The sequence below is a fragment of the Balaenoptera musculus genome, chromosome 7, assembly GCF_009873245.2.
Source record: "Balaenoptera musculus isolate JJ_BM4_2016_0621 chromosome 7, mBalMus1.pri.v3, whole genome shotgun sequence".
In the NCBI taxonomy this organism is placed as follows: Eukaryota; Metazoa; Chordata; class Mammalia; order Artiodactyla; family Balaenopteridae; genus Balaenoptera; species Balaenoptera musculus.
Genome location: NC_045791.1, coordinates 105,480,861 through 105,495,804, shown reverse-complemented (window position 1 = coordinate 105,495,804; position 14,944 = coordinate 105,480,861). Strand labels below are relative to the sequence as shown.

Sequence of the window (14,944 nt, the reverse complement as noted above, 5' to 3'; positions counted from 1 at the left end):
ATGCAAAATCTCACTGGTCCTTCAAGGCTCATCCCAAATGCTTCCTGCATCCTTGGAAGTCTTTCATAACCTATACACTCCCTTGTGATCTTTCATAATCCTTCTCTATTATGGTGCCATCCCTACTCTTACTTCTGTTTTAGTTAAACACTTGTCTTATCTCTCCTACTGAAGCAGGAGTAATGGAAAGAGCAGACATTGTGAAAAACCTAGATTTTAATCTGAACATTAACTGTCTGATTTTGAGCAAACCAAACTACCTAGCTTTCTTAAGCCTATATCCAAATATACAAAATAGGGAAATTATTATGTATCTTGCATTACTTCATTAATAAATAGGGTGTATGTGTGTACTGTATGTGTGAGAGAAAGAGAGGGGCAGAGAGACAAAGAGAAAGAGAGAGAGAATGTAGAAATATATAGGAATAATAAAAAAGTACAGGAAAGTAGTAGTTATTAGAATTGTATGTTTAAAAAGTTAGAGGAAAAACTGAACAGGTTAAGAAACAGTGAAGATATAAAAAGGATCCAAATCAAATTTCTAGAAATAAAAATGATGATGCCTGAGATGAAAACTATACTGGATGGGATTAACAGCAGATCAGACACTGTTGAGGAAAAAATTAGTAAACTTGAAGATAAAGCAATAGGAATTATCCAAAATGAAAAACAGGAAAAAAAGACAGAAAAAAAATGAACAGAGGGCCTCAGTGAGCTGTGGGACTTTAAGCAACCTAATATATGTATAACTGAAATCAGCAGGGCAGAGGAAGGGGACTGAGAAAAGTAAAGAAAGAAAAAATATTTGAAGAAATAACAGCTGAAAATTTTCCAAATTTGATGAAAACTATAAAACCACAGTTTAAGAAGTTCAGTGTTTCACAAGAAACATAAAGCTATACCAAGGCAAATCATAACCAGTTTGGTTAAACCCAGTCTAAAGGGAAATGTTAAAAGCAGCAGAGAAAAAAAAGACACATTAAGTACAAGAAACAGAAATAAAGAGGTCAGATTTCTTGTCAGAAACAAGCAAGGTAGAAGACAGTGAATCAAAATCCTTGTAACACTGATTAAAAATAAAAAATGCTAATCTAGAATTCTTTATGCAGCAAATATATCTTTCAAACACAAAGGCAAAATACAAACTTTTTCAGACATGTGAAAACTGAAATAATCATCACTAGCAAACCTGCATGGCCAGAAACGCTAAAGTCCTCAAAGCAGAAAGAAAATGATAAAAGATGCAAACCTGGATCTACACAAAAGAATGAAGAGCACTAGAAAAAGTAACTTACGGGTAAATATAAAGATTTTATTCTTAAAATTTAAGTCTCTTTAAAAGACAATTGATTACTTATAAATAATAATAACAGTGTATACTGGAATTGATCATATATGTGGAAGTAAAAAAATGATGAGCACAAAGGCCAGGAGGGAAAATTAAAAGATACTGTTAAAAGGTTTTCAAAAACAAATAAACAAAAACAAAACAAAACAAAAAAAAGGACTTCCCTGGTGGCACAATGGGTAAGAATCTGCCTGCCAATGCAGGGGACACGAGTTCAATCCCTGGTCTGGGAAGATCCCACATGCCACGGAGCAACTAAGCCCATGCACCACAACCACTGAGCCTGCGCTCTACAGCCTGCGCACCACAACCACTGAAGCCCACGAGCCCTAGAGCCTGTGCTCAGCAGCAAGAGAAGCCACAGCAATGAGAAGCCCGCGCACCACAACAAAGAGCAGCCCCCGCTCACCGCAACTAGGGAAAGCCCACATGCAGCAACGTAGACCCAACGCAGACAAAAAAAAAAAAAAAAAAGTTTTTATATGTGAAGTGGTATATCCTTGAAAGTAGACTGTGATAAGTTTAACATGTATATATAAGCCCTAAAGTAACCACTAAATAAATAGTTATCATTAATAAGCCAACAAGGGAGATGGACAATTTTAGAAAAAACAAAATTAATCCGAAAGAAGTGAAACAAAGAATAGATGGGACAAAAAAGAAAAATAACAAGATGAAAGATTCAAACTTAACCATATCAATAATCACATTAAATGTAAATGGTCTAAGTACACAATTAAAAGATTGTCAGGGGGGATTCCCTGGTGGTCCAGTGGTTAGGACTCCACGCTTCCACTGCAGGGGGCACAGGTTTGATCCCTGGTCAGGGAGCTAAGATCCCACAAGCCACACGGCATGGCCAAAAAGAAAAAGACTGTCAGACTAGTTAAAAAGCAACACCCAACAATATGCTGCCTACAGAAACACTTCAAATACAAGACACAACTAAGTTAAAAGTAAACGTATGGAAAAGATATACCATGCTAACACTAACAAAACGAAAGCTGGAATGGCTTCATTAATATCAGACAATGCAGGTTTCAGAGCACAGAACATTACTGTGGCTAAAGATCATTTCATAACATTAAAGGGGTTAATTCATCAAGAGCAAATAACAATTCTAAATGTGTATGTACCTAATACATTTAAGGAAGAAATACCAACTCTATATCAACTATTCCGGAAAATTAAAGGAAAGGAAATACTTCCCAACTCATTGAAGGTTGCCAGCACTACTCTGATACCAAAAACAAAAACAAAAACAAAGATATTACAAGAAAAATCATCCCAAACCAGTATCTGTCATAACCACAGATGGAAAATTTTTAATAAATTTCAAGAAATAAACTCCAACAACATATAAAAATAATAACACATCAGGACCAAGTAGGGTTTACCTAGAGAATGCAAGGTTAGTTCTAATATTTGAAAGTCAATGTAATTGACTATATTAAACCATTTCCAGTAGACTCGGAAAAAGCATTTGACTAAATCCAACATTTGTTTCTGATTTAAAAAAAAAAAAAAAAAAAAAGCTCTCAGCAAACTAGGAATAGAAGGAAACTTCTTCACTGACAAAGAAAATATACCAAAAGCCTACAGCTATCATCACACTTAACGGTGAAAGACTAAATGCTTTCTTCCTAAGATCAGGAATAAGACAAATATGTCTACTTCCACCACTTATATTTAACATTGTACTGGGAACTGAAGCCAGTACAATAAGAAAAAATAAAAAGTTTAAGATTAAAAAGGAAGAAGTAGGGACTTCCCTGGTGGTGCAGGGGTTAAGAATCCGCCTGCCAATGCAGGGGACATGGGTTCGATCCCTGGTCTGGGAAGATCCCACATGCCGCAGAGCAACTAAGCCCGTGCATTACATCTACTGAGCCTGCACTCTAGAGCCCTCCATCCACAACTACCGAGCCCGTGTGCCACAACTACTGAAGCCCACGCGCCTAGAGCCCATGCTCCGCAACAAGAGAAGCCACAGAACAAAGAGGAGCCCCCGCTCGCCGCAACTAGAGAAAGCCCGCGCACAGCAATGAAGACCCAACACAGCCGAAAATAAATAAATAAATAAATTTATTTATTTTAAAAATGGAAGAAGTAAAATTGTATTCACAGATGACATAATCTTTATGTAGCAAATCCAATGAAATCTATTTAAAAAGCTACTAGAAGAAATAAGCATAGCCAGGTTGACAGAGAAGAGCCAATGTACAAAAATCAATCATATTTCTATATACTAGCAAAAGTCAAAAATATAAAATTTTAAAAACCATCATTTCAATAGCATCAAAAATACAAAATACATAGGGCTAACTGTGACAAAAGATGTACAAGGTATGCGCAGTGAACACTACAAAATATTGCTGAGAGAAAGGAAAGAAAACCTAAATAAATGTTCATGGGTTGGAAGATGTTAAGATGGCAATTCTCCCCAAATTATCTATAGGTTCAATACAATTTGAATCAAATTCTCAAGCAGACTTTTTTGAAAAGCTGACAAGCTGATTCTAAAATTAATACAGAAATGAAAAGGACCTCAAAGAGCCAAAGTCTGGAAAAAGAACATCAAAGTTGAAGGATTTACACTATCTGACTTCAAGTCTTTTTATAAAACTATAGTAATCAAATCAGTGTAGTACTGGCATCAATATCTACAAATAGATAAATGAAACAGAGAGTCCAGAAATAGAACCAAAAATATGTATAGATTTTCAACCTAGGTATAACCTAGGCACAAGGGAATTAAGTGAAGGAATACAGTCTTTTCAACAAATGGTTCTAAAAAAATAGGATTCCATTTATTTTTTTGAATTCCATATATTTAAAAAATGAACCTTGATCCATACCTTGCACTACATATAAAAATTTACTCAAAGTGGATCATAGATTTACAAGTAAAACTTCCAGAACATAGGAGAATATCATTGTGATATTAACTTAGGCAAAGATTTTTTTAGATAAAGCAAGAAAAGCACAATCCATAAAAGAAAAAATTGTAAGTTGGACTTCATCAAAATTAAGAAATGCTCTTCAAAAGTCATCATTAAGAGAATAAAAAGAGACTAGGAGAAAATATTTGCAAATCCTATGCCTGAAAAAGGATATATATCCAGAATATACAAAGAACTTCTAAAATTCAGTGATAAGGAAACACACCCAATTAAAAATGGACAAAACATCTGAACAGACATTTCACCAAAGAAGTTACATGGATAGCAAACAAGTTCATGAAAACATGAACAGCATCACTTCCTTAGGGAAATACAATTTAAAATCAGGGGACTTCCCTGGCGGTCCAGTGGTTAAGACTCCACGCTTCTACTGCAGGGGGTGCAGGCTCGCTAAAATCCCTCATGCCTCATGGCACGGGCAAAAAAAATAAAATAAAATAAATGTTAAAAATAAAATAAAATAAAATCACAATGAGATACCAATATACATCTATAAGAAAGTCTAAAGTTAAAAAGACTGACCATACCAAGTGTTGACAAGGATGTGGAGGAACTGGACCTCTTATACATTGCTGGTGGAAATGCAAAATAGTACACCCACTTTCCAAAACTTTGATAGTTGCTTTAAAAGTTAAGCATATACCTACCATATGATCTAACCATTCTACTTCTAGGTATTTAACCAAGAGAAATAACAGTATACATCCACACAAAGGCTCGTACACAAATTTTCATAGCAACTTCATTTGTTACCAACTAAAAATTGGAAACAACCAATACATCCATCAATAGGTGAATGTATTAATAAACTTCTGATACATCCATTCAAAGGAATATTACTCAGCATTAAAGAGGAATAAACTACTGATACACTAAAAAAAAATGGATAAATATCAAAATAATTATGCTGAGTGAAAGAAGCATAACTACATACTATATGATTTCAGTTATATAAAATTCCAGGAAATTCTAGGAAATAAAATTAATACATAATTACAGAAAGATCAGTGGTTGTCTGGCATGGGGGTCAAGGAGCCAGGGATGTAATGAAAGCTTTGGGGGTGATGGATATGTTCACTATCTTGTTTGTGATAATAGTCTCTTGAGTATATACATATATCAAAACTTAATAAATTGTATACTTTTAATACGTGCAATTTATAGTAAGTTGACTACACCTCAATTATCCAGCTTCTAAAAAATATGGTCTTAACCAATAACTAATAACGCTTCACAATACAAATTGGTTCCTAATTCAATCATTAAAAGTATTCCCTATTAATAATGTATATTTCTGTCATAAAATTCATAGGGCATCCTTACTTCCAAACTATTAAGAAAGACTGATTTGAACTGGCAAAATTCAGTAAATCATAAAGTAAACAAATGTCTTATTGGAGCAAAAGATCTATGAACAATTCAAATATGTTTTCATTTAAAGAACATAAAATAACTAAAAAGAATAACAAACCATGTAAATTGTTGATTTTAAGTACAATTAAACAAAAATAACCACGTGCTGTTATCTCCTCCCTCATATAACTGCTGCTACAGTTTCATATTCAATCCTCTAAAACTAACCAAGGCAAAGAGGGAAAGGAGCAACTATTTCCCATGTAGAGAAATGCTCTCTAAATGAGGTGAAGTTAAACAGAAATGTTTGGGGCTTCTCTCCAAATCCCTCAGCACCTAGACAATCACTAGAAACCTCTTCCTCATCAAATGCTAATGGGAGATAGAAACAATCCAATTTCATTAAAGGAAGCCTCAGAGGAATGTAAAGGGCAAAGTTACTCAATTAGCATTACATAACTTCCTGCCTCCTCCTGGTTTAGGTACCCAAGCTCTCAAGTCTATCAAATACTCCAACAATTACTGTCCTTCATTTGAAGGATTTTTTAAACCACAGGGAACAGGTAACTCCCTACTGTATCAGCCTACTTCATTACTTGCCCTTTTCCTTATGGTTCCTCTAGAACTGATGTTGATGTTCTCATACGTAGCATTCATGCTGAAATCAGAAGCTGATTTAGAGAAATAGCCCAATGTGGTGTGGTGGAAGGAATATGGACTTTGGAATCAGACAGACATGGGTCCATACTTTAGTTCTAACACTTACTGCCTTATGATCTAAGTAAACTTCCTCAGCCTCTATATTCTCATCAGTAAAAGAGTTGAATCCTCTTTCTCAATGGGCAACAATTGATATTGAATGACATAACACATGTGAATTACTCAACACATAGGAGGGGCTCCATAAATGATAATCCCCTTCCTCTTAACTTTCTAATTAGAAGGCATTTTCTGAGGGCAAGGTACCTCTTCATTAGCCCTTATCTCCAGCTAATTTCATCAGACATTTTCACTGTGCTTTGTGTAACATGAAAGTCCCTTCCTATTAGTGTGAACACTATCTCTTGTCTGCCACCACTAGTGCATCCCAGAGGCAGCTATTACTGGGTTTTAAGAAAGGAATCAGAAGTAGTTGGACTGCACGCTCATGTCCATTAGTAGCATTATTCACAACAGCTAAACGTGGAAACAACCTAAGTGTCCATCAATGGATCAATGGATAAGCAAAATGTGGTATATACATACAAGCCTTAAAAAGGAAATTCTGACATATGCTACAATATGGATGAACCTTGAGAACATTATGCACAAAAAGACAAATACTGTGTGATTCCACTTATATGAGGTAATTATAGTAGTCAAAATCACAGAGACAGAAAGCAGACTAGTAGTTGCCAGAGGCTGGGAAGAATGGGAAATCGTGGCTTAATGGGTATAGAGTTTCAGTTTTTGGAGATGAATGGTGGTGATGATCGCAAAACACTATGAATGTATTTAATACCACTGAACTGTACACCAAAAATGGTTAAGATGGTAAATTTTATATTATGTGTATTTTATCACAGTTTTTAAAAATTGGGAAAGAAGTTTTTTTAGACTAATGGCTGACTAAACTTGACTAAATCTAGCATCAACAGGAGAGTTAATCACATAATTGCAACTCTGGGGCATCAAGTTCTTGCTATGGTTCCAAATAAAATGCTATCTGAAAAGTTCTTATTGTCAAATCCTTCTACCTCCTGTTACATGACACAAACAAGCATCTTGTGCAGTTCCACCACCCTCAGTCTAATAAAGATAACAAGAACTCTGGCTGAGTTTCTCTCACATCACCAATAATGGCACCAATAGCCGGACCGCAGAGGGATTTACAGAACCATTCCAGGCCCACAGTTTGATTTGTACATGTGCTTAGTAGTATTTGAATGAAAATGAACTTCATTTCCCACAGAAACTCCCCAGATAAAACAAAAAACTTTTTGAAGGTTACAGTAAAAGGATACTCTAAAAACTGTATCCTAGAAGGCTGATCCTATAAGGCTGGTCAACATTACAGAAAACCAAAGTCTGGAATAAATGGGGAAGCTGAAAATAAAAATTTACAAATCTTCCTCACACCAGAAAACACTTTGTTATACTTTTTTTGTACTTAAAGTACTGAGCCACCTCAAAATCATTTCCAGTCCAATACCTAAAATCAACTAGTCTGTAAGCATTGTGAGATGAACACTATAAAATGTGGTACAAACATGACTCTTTCAAAACCATTTAGCAGTAATAAAACTCACAAATAAACATAAATCTTTGCCTCAAAATAAATCAGCTAACCTAAAAAGTTTAATGTGTTCTTTTTCATTTCTGATGGCTTCCTCATCAAAATGTGCAGGGGAACCCAAGTATACATGCCATGGGCAAACACATGCAATAAAGAGAGGAAAAAGTGAGAGAGTCTCAACTCTGATGGCAAAAGTGAAAGAATCATTCAACTGCAGAAGGACCAATGTAAATTTGATTAATATAATCAAGGATCTGAATCAATGGAGTTCAAAATTTTATGCAGAGTCACCTTTTAGGCAATGAAAATCCTAAAGACAATCAATTTGTCAACAAATACCTCCTAGGCATCCAATATGCCTCAACATATTGGAATGGGGATGTGGAAATCAGTTTCTGTGCCTCAGTGGTACTTCTGGTCTAACTAAAGAATAAAGCACGAAATCACAACATGTAAGCAGACTGAAGCAGTAAAGGCACCCATCCAGAAGTTGAAAGACCAGAGCTCTAGTCCCAACTCTGCCCCAACTCACTAAGATGTCTGTCCTTGGGCTAATCACTGAAACTTCTACAGGACTCTATTTCCTCGCCTAGAATAAGACAGGATAATTTCTAAGGCCTCTTCCACTCTGGACCTATTAATTCAAGTTGAAAGACAAGGGAGAGGAACTGGGCCTTAAAGGATTGGTAGGATTTGAATTGACTGATGGGAGAAGGAAGGATACTGCAGAGAAGGAGTATGAAAGTACAAATGGACGGACACACCTTGTATGATTTCACTTATATGAGATATCTAGAGTAGTCAAAATCATGAAAACAGAAAGTAGGAAGGGTGGTTGCCAGGAGCTGGTGGGAAGGAGAAATAGGCAGTTGTACAGAATTTAGTTTTGCAAGATGAAAAAGTCCTAGCGATGTTACACAACAATGTAAATATAGTTAACTGCACACTTAAAAAATGGTTAAGAGGGTAAATTTTATACTATGTATTTTTTTAACCACAATTAAAAAGAGTCACAGAAATTAGTGTCCTAGCAGTCATACTAATGCAAAAATATTTCAACTCAACTGACTTCTAATGTCCAATTCTAATCCCTAAAATTCCTTTTTTCCCAATTAAAAAAAAAAGTAGACATGCCTTGCTAATGGTACCTGGAGTCTCCCTCAACGACAATAAAGCTGAACAAGCATGTTGAGAAAACGAAGAAAGAGAAGACAATGCAAACACTAAGCAATAGTAGAAGATACAAAGCAGGCTAGTCAAACACAATCTAACTGTGTCATCCCCACCCACAATCTAGCCTAAGTCTCTAAGTAAAACTGTACAGAGGTTTCTCTTTACTCCAAAGATAAACTCTTCAACCTGCTTACAAGGCCCAGCACCCTCTGGCCCACCTCTCCAACCCCCTCTCTCACTAGATTCTTCTACACTTTTCCTGAGCGATACACAGATCTGTATCTTAAGTCCCCAGTCCTCTCCATGAACCCTGCCATCACAGGGTCTTTTTGCCCTTGCTGTTTTTTCTGACTTGATCATTCTTCCCTTCCTGTGCATCCTTCAGATCTCAGTTCAAATGTCACTTCTGTGACTTCCCTAACTCAAATACTTGTCACAGTTGCAGTTTTACATTCACGTGATTAATTTGATTGCATCCGCTGAGGACAGGGATCATGCATGCATTCACTCTCCCCAATTTCCAATGCTAAACACAATGCCTAGTGCCAAGTAAGCACTCAAATACTTGTTGAATAAGTGAATAAATGGGCACCAAACCTGTAAGAAAGCAATAAAATATCACAGAATGTCTGCTTAAGAGTTTGCACATCTTCACAAATGAATCTTTGGAGGATGCCCAAAGCAACTGAGCCTAAAATCCCTATTCAACTCCTACAAAAAAAAATCAATTCAGATGCCTGTATAAATTTCTCTGGCTCTTCTATGTCTCTAAGGAAATGCTGAGTACTGTAAGTACTTAATAAATACTTATTGAGCTGAAATGAAATTATACTGTTTTGAATAATGGATTTTGATATATAAACTCCTACATTTTAGTCCCATAAAATGTCATTTTCGAAAATTGTTCATATGCCTCAGTTTTAGCTCCATTGTCATTGGATTAATTATAATGTAGTTATCCAACAATGTTCAAATAAGGCTTAGAGTTTCCTTAGTCCCACTTCTTCAAACTCAGTTAAGGGAGGTTTTCAGTCTCTTGTATTTTCATATAAATTTTACTTTGTCAATTTCTGGGGGAAAAAAAGCCAGTTGGGATTTTAACAGAGATTGTGCTGAACCTGTTTTCAAATGTAAATCAAAGATATTAACAACACCTGCCCCTACTTCTTCAACGTAGCAAATTTCACTTGAAATTTTTCCCAGACCTACTCAGTCCCAAGAAGAGGTCCTTCTGTAGAAAACTGTTAAGACACAAAATCTAACTTACAGAATACTAAACGCACTAAAAACTGGAAAGCTAATTCCCAGTTAAAGGATCAGTTCAAAACGCTCGAGTAAATGAGTCTCCACGATCAACGAAGCAGATAAAGTATACCAGTTTGTAAAGCGCCAAGCAGCAGGCAAACACCAAGTATTACAATAAAGTGGCTGCTGTTCAAGGATCCTAAGGCGCCCCATCCCTGTCGATCCCAAACATCTGTATCCGGACCCATAAGAACGCGTCCACAGGTGACCCGAACCTCGGGAAGCGTTCTCTCTACAGCAATAGGCCCTGTTTAACTCTGCTTCTCCTCCCAGGACCCCATACTAGGCTCCAAGGGAGGGCCGGCGGGGCTCGGGGGCGAGGAGACGGGCCTGGAAGACCGGGTGGGCTAGGAGCGTGGGGCGTGGGGTGCGCAGGGGCGACGCCAGGGCCGGGGAACGATTCCAGAGGCAAAGGGCACTCGCCCGGGGCCGCCGGCGCAGGTGCCCCCCGAAGCGACGCGGAGGCCTCGAAGGCCAGACCTGGGGTCGCTCCTGGGGAGGAGTCGAGGTGGGGCGCGCGAGGAGGGGACGGGGAGGCCTCACCTTGTCTCCCGGGAGGCAAGCGCCGCCGCGGTCCCGCAGTTGCTAAGGAGAATGCTCTTCCGGGTCACGGGCGCGGAGTTATGGAGAGCAACGGTGGCCGGGAGGGGCCAAAAGTTAGGCGCGGGGTGAGCGCGCAGCGGAGGCGGTGGTCTGCTGTAGTTGCGCTGCGGCGGCCGGAGCAGAGCAGGGCAGGGCGAGGCGGAGGGCACTCCCGACTTCTGTGGCCTGGCCTCGCGGAGACGACTGGCTGTAGCCGATGGCTGTTGCTGCCCGGCCCCCTGCTCAGGGGCCAGCCGCTGGCGGGCGCCCTCCCGCCCCTGCTCCTGAATGCCCCCAGCCCCAATCCTCAGTGCTGTGACCCGCCGGGCCGCCTCTCACCCAGCCGGCGACGCCTGCCCCCAACTTCTAGCTTATGGGTGTAGCCACGCCGGTCCTCTCCTGTGACAAGGTTTTACTCATCCTTTGATTTACTCCACGCCCGGTTAGTGAGCACCGGCTCAGGGCTAGGTGCAGGGCTGGCCCTGGGATACTGAGGGGGGCAACCCAGGCGTGGTCCTGCCCTCCGAACGGACAGGCAGGTGGGAGGGCAGGCAGGCAGTATCCTGCATATCGTATTGGGATGCGCAAGTGAAGGAAGCTAGGGGAGCCTGCCCTGCGGGCCCACCCAGACTCAGGTGGGGAAAAGCTGATGGTGGAGACCTCAACCAAGTTAAAAGTGTAGGGAAGAATGTTCCAGGGAAGAGTGTAGGCTCGACTGAGAAACCCACCGAAAGGTCTGTACGGCCTGCCCAGGGAAGTGTGTAGAGAGGAGAGAATGGTTAAGGATGGAACCTGGAAAACATCAATATGGTAGCTGTGAACTAAGGAAAAGGAACCCCCAAAGAGGAGGCAGAATGTTTGTTTGAAAGGCTGTTGAGGAGACAGCAGAAGAATTTCAGTAAGGAGGTGATCACCAGTGTAAAATGCCGTGGAGATCCAGAGCCCAGTGGTGACCACAGGAAAATCAAAATTCAGGACTAGGTTGTCAAAGTTGACAGTGGATTGAATCTGTATAGTGAAGGAGTCTACCACCATATTTTCCTTGTTGAAACAAGGGAAAGAGATACATTAAATGTTCCCGAATGCCTTAATGTTTTCAAAAGCACTGTCACAGTACTTGCAAATTTCAGGATTCCTCTACTAATAACCAATCTCCTTGAAGATGGAAAATATTTGTTATTTAACCTTGCATCTACAGTGCCTGCCACATACAAAGGCCTCAGTCAATGTTTGCCTAAAGAATAAGAGAACCCGTGGGCCTCTGGTTTTTAATGTTCACAAAGGTCCCTTCCAAACCCTCAGCAAAACTGTGATGTAGGCAAAGCTTGTCTATTCAAACTGTAGAGAGTGGAAGAAACTCAGCAAGGACAGGAAGCAGAGGGTGGCAGAGGTCCAGGGATTCAGTGGATGGGAGAGAGCCCACTAGAGCCAGAGATGGGAAGATCCAGAGAAGAAAAGGACAAAGGATTGAAAACATCGTAGCTGGGCTTTCAGGGCCAGAAATGCGAGATGAAGCCAAAAATAGTTAGAAGCAGGAATAGAAGAGGAAGGACAATTTTTGTACATAAATTGAACAGAGAGATCCCACTGAGATCGGACTGCTGGCAGAAAGTGCAGTGGCAGCCAGTGTGAACACCGCGGGGCCAGGTGGGCATATCCCCATGTCCTCTAAGGGAAGTGGGCCCTATACTTCCTCATATGGGCCAAAGGATAAACCACAGCACATGCTGGAGTGAGTTGGGATGAGAGGCTTGCCCCACAAGCATATCTCCATAATTCCAGTCCATTTCCATTATCACAAGTATTACAATAAGCTCCCCCCCAAAAGAGAAATATTCTTCTTCTCTGAGAGCCATCCACAATGGATGTGACCATACATCCATGGAAGGAAACCATGAAATTCAAAATGTGTGGCTGAAGAGTTTAGAACACCCAGCGTATCAGCCAAAGGGGCCTAGGAGTAACATCAACAAGGCAGGACCAGAAAATGGTTACAATTTGGTAAAGGAAAGTTAATTGTTTTGTGAACAGAAGGGACAAAGTTAACTTGTAACCTAGAAAAAGGAAGCCCCAAATACATGAAGATAAAGTCTACCCCACATTCTCCTGGCAGCCTTGAATATAGCAAATATTCTAAAGAACTGTGTTCTGTTGAAGGGCCAAGGTGATTCATTAGGCTCAACTTGGCTAGGCTTCTGGGACATTTCAGTGGTGCCTCAAGAAATAGAAATTTATCATTGCTATGAAGGGCATATTCTTTGAGAACTGCAGGGAATTGTGGGTGAACTCTGTACTTCAAGGGTGGTATGGGCATGGAAGGTTCCAGGTGATGTGCTTTGTCTGACTGGTCTCTGGATGACGGATGCCAATTAATGACTGAGGAATGCCCCCAAGACCCAAGATATGAGTGGAGGACTGGAGTTACCATGCCCTGTTCTTATATGAATTGAGCCACCTGCTGCCTCCAGGAGAATTCCATTTTGGCATTAGGAGGGACTGTGTCTGAAATCTAAGCTTTGGTTGCCCCAGAGCTTTCCATACCAACCCTGATTCCTAACCACCACCATCTCCAACTTGAGCTTCCTGGGTACTAACATCCACCCAGTCACAAAGCCAGATACCCAGGAGTCACCCTTGACTCCACTGTCCCCCATCACCACACTCTCACCCTAAACAGCCCGGTCCAAGAACAAGTCCTGTAGACTGTGTCATTCCCCCCACCCAATTCCACTGCCACCAGTTACGGTGAAAGGAGCAAATAACCAAGCAACTCAGGTTCAGTAAGATGTATTACAACCTCAAAGATGAAGCAAGGTGATAAAGGCAGTGTGTGTTCGTGAACAGTGTAATGACCAAACAGCACAAAAACTTCAAGGAGATAAGATGAAATAAATTCATTCAACAACATGTTTTGATTGCCTTTCACATGCTAATTTTGCCTTGAAGTAAAACATAATGAAAGGACTATTAAATAGGTTAAAGAAAAACCTAAGGTAGAATTGAACATATTCCAACAACCAAAGTGAAAGAGTGCTTGCTGGCCTGGGGGTGTGACTTTGGAAGGCCGTACATCAGATGTGGGGTGCATTATAAAGCCCATACCTGTGCAGGCAGAGTACTGTGGGCTGAGAGGGCTGTGGGTGAGCAGAAAATATGTCTCATCAACACCATATCAATCGTTCTTGGCCTCCTCAACTGCAGCAACTAGACCCACCCAGACCACTATTTCCAACTAGGAGTCTTAAACTTAGTTTTAAAAATTACATTTCTCGGGCTTCCCTGGTGGCGCAGTGGTTGAGAATCTGCCTGCTAATGCAGGGGACATGGGTTCGAGCCCTGGTCTGGGAAGATCCCACATGCCACGGAGCGGCTGGGCCCGTGAGCCACAACTACTGAGCCTGCGCGTCTGGAGCCTGTGCCCCGCAACGGGAGGGGCCGCGATAGTGAAAGGCCCGCGCACCGCGATGAAGAGTGGTCCCCGCACCGCGACGAAGAGTGGCCCCCACTTGCCGCAACTAGAGAAAGCCCTCGCACGAACCGAAGACCCAGCACAGCCAAAAATAAATAAATAAATGAAAATAAAAGTAGCTATAAAATTAAAAAAAAAAAAAAATTACATTTCTCTCTTCCTTCTATCTTCATAGTATTATTTTTATCCTAACTTTTAAAAAACAAATCCTTCTAGAATATTCCCACTTTTTTGCCTCATAGGTGTTAGCCTTTATCTTAATTTCTCTTTTACCTACTAGCTCTTATTTAAATTTTCATCTTCTTAAATATTTTTAATCTTTATTGTATCAGGATTCCATCAACATATTAGTCTTAACTTTTTTTGGTTTAATTTAAAAATTTTTTCTAGTTCTTTGCCCTTTTGTTTCTTTTTTATTTCACATATGCTACTTTAAATGTGAATTTTAGAAAATTCTCTCATTTACAATGCTATTT

General features: G+C 39.9%; 1 protein-coding gene across 4 annotated transcripts in view; it reads right to left on the bottom strand.

The window, feature by feature from the left end:
* DIS3L2 (DIS3 like 3'-5' exoribonuclease 2) overlaps positions 1-11,319 on the bottom strand; it is a 391,634-nt gene extending 380,315 nt beyond the window's left edge. For 2 of the 4 annotated variants that reach the window (XM_036858529.1, XM_036858531.1), the window contains exon 1: positions 10,961-11,319. The gene's annotated coding sequence lies outside the window, so the exon portion shown is untranslated. The remainder of the gene's footprint in view (positions 1-10,960) is intronic. The other 2 variants (XM_036858530.1, XM_036858528.1) reach the window with 2 other exon arrangements.
* Positions 11,320-14,944: the final 3,625 nt, after the last annotated feature.